The sequence below is a fragment of the Otolemur garnettii genome, unplaced genomic scaffold, assembly GCF_000181295.1.
Source record: "Otolemur garnettii isolate 467f Iridium unplaced genomic scaffold, OtoGar3 scaffold00056, whole genome shotgun sequence".
Taxonomy (NCBI): domain Eukaryota; kingdom Metazoa; phylum Chordata; class Mammalia; order Primates; family Galagidae; genus Otolemur; species Otolemur garnettii.
In genome coordinates, this window is record NW_003852451.1 from 1440708 (window position 1) to 1448091 (window position 7384).

At 50.2% G+C, this 7384-nt stretch overlaps 1 pseudogene; it reads right to left on the reverse strand.

The window, feature by feature from the left end:
- Positions 1–4022: 4022 nt before the first annotated feature.
- On the reverse strand, positions 4023–4900 carry LOC105887233 (annotated as a pseudogene).
- Positions 4901–7384: the final 2484 nt, after the last annotated feature.

Sequence of the window (7384 nt, forward strand, 5' to 3'; positions counted from 1 at the left end):
CCCAGACCAGGGCACTGGAGCGAGGTGAGCATGGTGGGGCCAGGTGTGCGGCGCAGTGAATGATCTGCGGCTCCGCGGAGCCTCACGTTTCATGTTTCCCAGGGCTTCCTTTGCTTTTCTTGCAGACAACACAAGCATTCCCCACATACCCCGACTCCTCCGGGTTTTCATCATAAAACTTCTTGGATGGAACACATTTCCTCTTGAAGGTCTTCTTCCAGGAGCTCAGACTGCTTCTTCCAAATTGGCCTGAGGATTTTCCCGAATTCCTGCACAGCTGTATCCTGGTTTCTTCCCCATTGCATTCCTGGTTTAATTCCATTTCTTCTCAAATCAATCCCACTTCTGCCTTATTTTTTGGATTCCATGAGTGTTTTGCTGGAGACTGTGTATGTTTCAGGTAAATGTTGTTTTCTTCAGCGTTTCTGAAAATGCCTTCATTTCTACCCAACACTGATTGTTTGCTAAATTTTGCATTCAAATCACTCTCCCTTATAATTTCAAGTCTATTTTTTCCCCTAAGAACACAGTAGTTTTTATAGTAAGACTTTAGCAAATTGATTCCTAGTGTCTTGTAGGTACATGTAACATTTTTCATTCTTTCTGGACACTTTTGGTATCTTCTGAGACCTGAGAATCTGAATTTCCACATGAAATGACTAAATATGATTGGTTTACAACTTATCCTGTTCTATATGATGAGTCCTTCCAGCTTCAGGATTTATACCTTTCCTCAGCTCAAAACTTTTCTTCTATTATTTCATTGATTAGTTTTTCACCTATTTTTCTATTCTCTCAAACTTTTTTTCAGATTTTCCATCATTGTCCTTTAATCCTTATTCTGAGATATGACAGGTTTTTATCTTTAAATTTACTAATTTAATCTTTGACTATCTCCATTCTATTATTTAACTCTTTTGTTTAAAAAAATACTTCAATCACATATGTAGCATTTAGAAAAGTTCTCTTATTCTCTTATTCATTTCTCATAGACGCTTGGTTTTTATTATTTTTAACAATCATAGGAACACTGACAATATCATTTGACGTTTCTGGAGTCATGTTATCTTATGCCTCCTAACTCATTTCTCTTCTATGTTGACTCATTTGCTGTTTTGTCATGCTGATTGTTTCCTGGAATACTGGCTCTGACATTGGCACAGAAAAGACCCTCAGTGGCTGGTTTGCATTTGTGAGCAAATGGCAAGATAAGTCAGTGGTGTGTGGGGATTTCCCCAGCAAGCCCCTCTCTATCTCCAAGCCCAGTTTCACCCCTGAGTACAAGGAGGCACCTTCTTTTCTCCACTGATTCCAGTCAGGGAGCCTCTCACTTGTATTTTCACCCAGAGCAAAACTGATTTCCCCCCTTGCTGTACTTTACTTCTTCCAGGAGCTCCAGGGCCAGGCACCTTCCTTTCTCAGGCACCAACGCTCACATTAGAGCTGTGCCCTCCTCAGCACAAAGTCCCAGTCTCACAGAGTTTCCCTTTCTGGTACAGGGTACATGCCCTGCCTGCCTACTCCCTGGGAGCCTGCATGCGTTCCCCACAACCCTCCCATGCTTCCCAAGATGCTGTGTCCTTCTCCTGGAAATCTGCATGCATGCCCCATGACCCTCCCATGCTTCCCAAGATGCTGTGTCCTTCTCCTGGGAACCTGCATGCCCCATGACCCTCCTGTTCTTCCCAAGATGCTGTGTCCTCCTCCTGGAAATCTGCATGCATGCCCCATGACCCTCCTGTGCTTCCTGAGATGCTGTGTCCTTCTCCTGGGAGCCTGTGTGCCTCACGAACCTCCTGTGCTTCTGAGATACGGAATCCTTCTCCTGGGAGCCTGTGTGTGTGCCCCACGACCCTCCTGGGCCTCCTGGGATGCCATGTCCTTCTCCATGTGGACTCTCTCACCAGCCTGATATCCTCCTCCACCATTTTATTCTTGGGTTTGGCCAGACTCCCTGCTCTGTGCTTGATTCTCCCTCCTGCTCTTTCTGCTTTTATAATTTCATTTCCTTATTTGCAAATGAATGAGGCCTAGGATGAGCAGGGTGCTCAAAGGATGCCCCTGTCTGGGTCTGTGTGTCCAGTCCCTGGAAGCCTGATCCCAGGATTTCTCACCTCCTCCAGCCTCACTCGGCACCACAGGCTCTGCCTTCTGTCTCCACCTCCCCACTGTTTCCTCTCCCTCCCATCCTCACATCCCCACCCCAGCAGGACTCAGGAATGCCAAGTGCTCATCAGTCCCTCATGTATAATAACTGACATCTCTCCAGTGCATGTCAGAACTGCACCCTAGACCCACTGACCAACAGGGTTTATCAAGGTGTTCATCCAAAAAAAAAGAAAGAAAGAAAACCACTGGGGACCCTGGAAGCCACCTGTATACAGGCAACTGTAGCCATCGACAACAAGCTTTTCGTTTTTATATCTGGTTAAAAACAATTCAAATATCAGGAAGCCACATTCTTTGCTAAAACCTCCCACAGAAGCTGGGCAAGCAAGGCCCTCTTTGTCTTCTAAAATCTCTGTAATGCTACCTACTTCCTGACACTGTGAACTTGGGTTAGCAGGGACAGTTGTGCCAGAAGAAAACCCTTGTGGTACAGATGTGCTGTGACACAGCCTCCTGGCAGGGCTGGGAGTTTAGTTTCTCATCTTTCTGGAAGTACTAACCTCCAAGAAAGCCCCCTCGAGGGTGTTGGGAGCCCATTATTCTTGGGGTAAAGTATAAAATTGATATTCATTGTTTTCATTTGGTGAATCAGCATTCCCTCATTTCCAGTAACATCTTGAACACATTGTAGGAGGACGAATAGATTCCCACTGTTCCCTGCTGACATTCCTGACCCCATTGGCCATCCGGAAAACGCACTATACTCACCAGGCCGTCAGAGAGAGACTGAAGTAGACGAGCGTGGACAACAACCCCACAGCACGTGCCCAACTGAAATGAACCTGAGTGCATGTGGGCCGCAGCCCGCAGGTAGTACCACTTAGTTATTGATGAGGCAGAAGGATGCCCTGCACCTGTGCAAATTCCATCACCAGGTGATTGGCATCAAGTTCCCCCCTGTACTGGATGGGCCCCTGGAGCAGAGCCATTAGGAGGGTACCGTCCTGCCATCCAGGATGCAGAGTGTGCTCCCACCTGTCCTGGGCAGTGTGGAGAGTGCTCCCTCTCGTCCTGGGCAGTCTGGAGAGTGCTCCTTCTTGTCCTGGCAGTGTGAAGAGTGCTCCCTCTCATCCTGGGTGGTCTGGAGTGTGCTCCCTCTTATCCTGAGAGGTGTGGAGAGTGCTCCCTCTTGTCCTGACAGTGTGGAGAGTGCTCCCTCTTGTCCTGGCAGCCTGGCAGTGTGAAGAATGCTCCTTCTTCTTTTTTTTTCCAGTAACCTCTGAACTCTTTATTGGTATAAGGACATGCTGCTCTACTGCCTCAGTGTCTCAAAACTTTGGTGTCTTTGGTCTCAGACACCACTTTGCCATCTACTATCCTGTGGGTTGTGGTCTTTTGGATGGTTTGCATGGAGTTGCTGCTGTCCAGGGCATCACCAAGGTTAAGTCCTCCCCGTCTTCCAGCAGGTGGCAGTAGGTGGTGATCTCAGCCTCTAGCTTGAGCTTGATGTTCAGCAGTGCCTCATACTCCTGGGCCTGGTGCTGCCCCTCTGCCCAGGGTCTGTGCCAGCTCTGACTCCAAATGCAGCAGGACCCCATTGAGTTGCTCCATCTGCATGGCGTAGTGGGCCTCCACCTCCCTCAGGCTGTCCTCCAACCTGGACTTCTGATTTCTCATGGAGTCCAGTTCAATCTCCAAGGACTTGACTGTACACGTCAGCTCTGTGAGCATTGTCTTAGCAGCTCTGACCTCAGAAAACTGTGAGGTGACCACTGAGGTGCTCTCCTCAGTCTGCTGGGATCAGGTCTTGGCCAGCGATTCTTGGTTCTTCTGAGGCAGCTCGTCATACTGGGCCCACATGTCTGCCATGATCTTGCTCAGGTCCTGGGATGTGGGAGCATCTACCTCCACAGTCAACCCAGAGCTGGCAATCTGGATTTTAGGACTTTTACTTCCTCCTCATGGTTCTTCTTCATGGAGAGCAGCTCCTCTTTGAGAGCCTCGATCTCTGATTCCAGCTGCAGTGGAGTGATATTGGTGTATCAATGACCTTGCGGAGCCCATGGATGTCTCTCTCCACAGACTGGCGCACGGCCAGTTCTGTCTCATACTTGACTCTAAAGTCATCAGCAGCAAGACGGGCATTGTCAATCTGCAGAACGATGAGGGCATTGTCCACAGAATAGGCAAAGATCTGTGCCCTCAGGTCCTTGATGGTCTTGAAGTAATGCGCCCAATCTCTGACCTGGGGCCCCTTCTTCTCCAGGTGTTCCCAGATTTTGCTCTCCAGCCTCCGATTATCAGTCTCCAGGTTCCTCACTCTGTCCAGGTAGGAGGCCAGGCAGTCATTCAGTTCTTGCATGGTTTCCTTCTTGGTCTGGATGCCCTCTATTCCTGCCAGCCCCCTGGCCATCCTTGTGGCCAGGCCCCGGACCCCCAGACGCCCCGGAAGCTGGTGGAGCAGGACATGGAGATCCGGGAGCCCAAGCCCCCAGCACCTGCATAGACTCTGGCTGTGCTGCTGGCGGGCCAGACACTGTAGCTGGGCGCCTGGACTGAGCCCAGGGACCGGTAACTGCTGGAGAAGATGGTGAAACAAGTAGTAAAGGACATGATGTCAGAAGAGGAGAGGACAAGATTCGGGCGAGCTGGGCGAGAGTGCTCCCTCTTGTCCTGGCAGTGTGGAGAGTGCTCCTTCTTGTCTTGGGTGGTGGATCCCTGAGGTATCCTGGCTCTTGCTGGCTCTCACCTCTACCTGGAGTTCTGTCTGCTCAGGGTTGGCCAGGAGCATCCCTGGATTGGCTTCCATAACTTATTTCATTAGCTCTGACCGAATCAGTTTTACACATTCCAAGAAATAGCAAGAGCCGGATCTCAACATGGCAGGGAAAGCTACCAGGAAATGTTCCCTGGAAATGTTTCCCAGGAAATGTTTCTGAAAATGTTTCTGAAATGTTTCCTTTCCTGGCTCGTCCTACATGTTTTGTCAATATATTCATTTTGATGTAATGAATGTTCCCTCCGGTCTGCTTGTCTTTATACAGCAAGTGTTAGCCCAGGATTACGTTATTATTTTCAAGACTATAGAGCATGGGAATAATTACATTGTCAAGAAGATTTTAAGCAGAAATCCTCCAAGGAAGATCCTGAGAGCCCAGGCATTAGATGTCAGGTTGACTATGTTTCTATAAGTTCATCTCTGCTCGGGGCTTGAGGAGGGCTGGGAGCCCTCAGACCCAGTGGCTGGCAGCTTATAGCACAGACACTTGGCACTGATCAGCACATGAAAGACTCAGAGACATCTTGGTTCAGAGGGAGCTGGGAGGATAAATTCCTGCTGTGGACATGCAGGCCCAGAGCTCACACCTGCGGCCCTCGGCCTGAGACTGCACAGTTGAGAGGTGCTCCACAGTGGACGCTGCTCTGATGCCCACGTCAGGCAACACAACCCCTCTCCCCACAGAGCAGTCAGTCGGCTGGCAATGCCACATTTCCATGGAGAAAGGGGACACTGGTCCTCAGGGCCGGCCTGCAGTGATGGGGACACTAGTGTCCGTCTGCACACACCACTGGGCTTTTCCGTTTATTCATTTACACAGGCAGCATGGAGCTCCCTGCATGCTGGGCCTTCTGTATCCACTTGCCTTAGTCTGCTCTCCCCAGAAACAGGTTCAAGTGCAGGTAGTTAACTTTGGAGGGGCCCTGCTGCATGGGCAAGAAACCAGCCTGGAGGCCAAGGGCCAGCCCTGTGGCTTTGGCTCCAGGCCAGATACCATCACCTCCACACCTAGTGTGTGGGCTCTGACTGAGCGCAGCCCAGATGCCACCATGGGAAGGTGGCAGACTGGGGATCCATCTGAGGACCGAGAGGACATGCGACCCTGAGCAAGGGCCACCACACACCCCATCCTCATGGGTGCTCAGCACTTCATAGCAAAGGGCTACCAAACCTGGCTGATAGACGTGTCCTGTGTAATAATTTTTTGAAATGGTTAACTTTTCATACGCACGCAGGACACATTAACATTATCATAGGAGATGAAAAGACTTCAACAACTGAAAACTACTTCAATCCATTTCATTTCAAAGGCAAGGACCAAGACTATTTTCAATTTGTGTCTCTAATAGAGCTCACATCTGATGGGTGCTTGAAAAAAATGTTAGTTTAGTAAAAACTCCCGGTATTTTTGTATCTTCATACACCGTGTGTGCATTTTCTTTAAGTGATGATATTTTAGGTTTCTACTGGCTTTCAAGTTTTAGGTTAGTCAACTCAAAAGTAACTCCCCAAGCAGAGCTCATAGGGCAACATGCTCTGACAGTTGACCTGTGGTCAGCCCATGTGCCCTGCCGGGGCGGCGTAGCCTCTGGCCGGAATGCCCACTCTGCTGCCCTGAGGCTGGCCGCTGTCACGGGGGCAAAGCGGGCAAGTGATGTATGTGGAGCTGACAGACACAGCGGAGGAGACCGCGTTTATTTTAGCACAGTAAGTACACAGCAGCCCTCTAAACCTAAAGTAGGGGTTTCCAAACAATTTTTTTTTTTTTTTTTTTTTTGCCTCAGATTCAGATTCCTTTCTTCAAAAGACATCTCTCCCAGAAATGCAAACAAAGAACAAGGTAAAGCAGGGCGATTCCCACAGGGGGCTGTGCAGCTGGAGCACCGCCACCCTCTCCTCCTAGGAGACCTCAGAACTTCAAGGAGCCCCTTCAAGGGACAGTCCGAACCAGGGGTCTGAGAACTCCCCCAGCGAGCAGCAGCCACACCCAGGTGTGGGCCACGTGACAGAAAGTGCAGGGCAGAGAGGGGGCCCTACATTCACCCCAGGTTCCCTTGCTCCAGGGGCCCGCTGGCCTGTGTCCCTCAGCTCCTCATGAGGCCACAGCTCTGGAAGGCCACTGCGAACTGGCAAAGGAGTGAGCCCTGAGCTTGACCGGATGCTCCCCTGACCCCAGAGGGCCCAACGCTTAGCACCCCGAGGCCACACAAGATGATTTACACCCTGAGCCGAATCCTAACTCCCTGTTGGAAAGTTCAAAGTTCTGTGTTGAAAGTCAGAGAGGGGGCTCGGCGCCTGTGGCTCAAGAGGCTAAGGCACCAGCCACATACACCTAAGATGGCGGGTTCGAATCCCCAGCCCGGGCCCCCCAAACAACAATGATGGCTGCAACCAAAAAAATAGCCAGGCGTTGTGGCGGGTGCCTGTGGTCCCAGCTACTTGAGAGGCTGAGGCAGGAGACTCGCTTGAGCCCAGGAGTTGGAGGTTGCTGTGAGC